We start from the raw sequence: 1,753 nt of genomic DNA on the forward strand, positions 1-1,753 counted from the left end.
GTATCGTCGAGACATTTCGGGGAAAAGGAGAGGGTGGATCCTGTAGTGTGGCTCCCCCCGCAGACTGCCACAGTTGTTTGGCAGAATGCCTCATCGCCAGAACTTTCAAACCAGCACAAGGACATTGCTTGGTTGGCGGTGAGAGGGGCTCTGCCAGTGAGATCCTTTATGCACGCCCGGAATCTCTGCACCACCGCACGCTGCCCTCAAGGCGGCTGCGGCGAGGGGGGGGGGGGGTGCGGCGGCATGGTAACAAGACTGTCAATCACCTCCTTCTGGAGTGTGCCTATGCGCAGGAGGTCTGGCGGGGGCTGCAGTGGTAGTTGTCAAGGTTTGTCCCGAGCAGCTCCGAGATACAGGACTCCATGCTCTACGGTCTGTTTCCCAGGACGCACACCGAGACCAACATCAACTGTGCCTGGAGGACAATCAATGCGGTGAAAGACGCTCTTTGGTCTGCCCGCAACTTGCTGGTCTTCCAGCTGAAACAACTGACCCCGACCGCGTTTTGCAGACTGACGCACTCCAAGGGTCAGGACTACGTGCTGAGGGACACACTAAAGCTTGGGGCAGCTGCCGCCAAGGCACGGTGGGGAAAGACCACCGTATGAAACCCCTCGTCCAGAATAGAAACAAAGGCCCTATCTGGTAACTGGGCCCAGCTGGCGCCTTCCCCAACTGGTCAGGGAGGCCAACGGGGACGGTGCGGGGAGATGACTGCCAGGGTATATTTCTTTCTTTTGTTTCGCTTTTGCTTTTGCTTTGTTTTGTGTTTTTTTCCTTTAGTTGGTGCACATACGCCCCTGGGCAACAAGGAGCAGCTTGCATGACTGGGTAGGTGTATAAATATGTTTTTTTTTTGTACATCTTCTGACTGAAGTATATTTTTCCAAATAAAAAAAAACTGTTCTTATCAGCTTTAATATCTGACATGTCCTTTACTTAAGGACCCTATGTTAAACTGATTTTTAGAGCAGGAATTGGAACAGGGGCTTGCTCCATCCTCTCCACACATCATCCTGGTATTGCAGTGTTTCCAGGAATGGTGCACTCTCATTAAACCAAGTTTAAAAGCAGCCTGATCAACACTTGAAGAAGGGTGTCTCGACCTGAGACATCAGACTTCCTGTTCCTTCAGTTTTACTTGGCCTGTTATCTCAGATTCTCCATCTGCTCAACACTCTGGAACCATAACAGCCCTTCAGCCCAACAAATCCACACCAAACCTCAGAGCATCCCAGCCAGACCTATAACCCACCTGAACTACCTCTCCCTAAACACTACAGGCAATTTAACATGGCTAATCCGCCTAACCTGCACATCTTTGGACTGTGGGAGCACTCTGAGGAAACACACAGACACAGGGAGAATGTGCAAACTCCACACAGGCAGTCAGTCACCCAAGGCTGGAATCAAACACGTGTCCTGGTGCTGCCACCAAAAGTGCTTTCTCTCAGGACTCTCACCCAACCTTCTCCAACTATGCTTGTTCCAAGGTACCTGTTAATTTCTCCTTTTCTGCATGTTCAGCACTTGTTCTGAATGTTAGTGCCTCATCCCTGGTACATGCCCCATCTTCCCACCAACACCATCCCTGAAAATCCACACATGGCATCAGAAGTAAAAGAAAATAGCCTGCCAACACTACCTCATTACAAATAGCATTTCAGAATTAAAAAAAAGATGAAGCTATCGAAGTATTCACTCGTTTTGACTCTGATGACGACGACGACTTGGGATGTATTGAACTAGA

General features: G+C 49.8%; 1 pseudogene; it reads left to right on the plus strand.

Annotated features, from left to right (window-relative positions):
* Window positions 1–881: 881 nt before the first annotated feature.
* On the plus strand, window positions 882–1,056 carry LOC125450216 (U2 spliceosomal RNA; annotated as a pseudogene).
* Window positions 1,057–1,753: the final 697 nt, after the last annotated feature.

Source organism: Stegostoma tigrinum, unplaced genomic scaffold (genome assembly GCF_030684315.1).
Source record: "Stegostoma tigrinum isolate sSteTig4 unplaced genomic scaffold, sSteTig4.hap1 scaffold_446, whole genome shotgun sequence".
In the NCBI taxonomy this organism is placed as follows: Eukaryota; Metazoa; Chordata; class Chondrichthyes; order Orectolobiformes; family Stegostomatidae; genus Stegostoma; species Stegostoma tigrinum.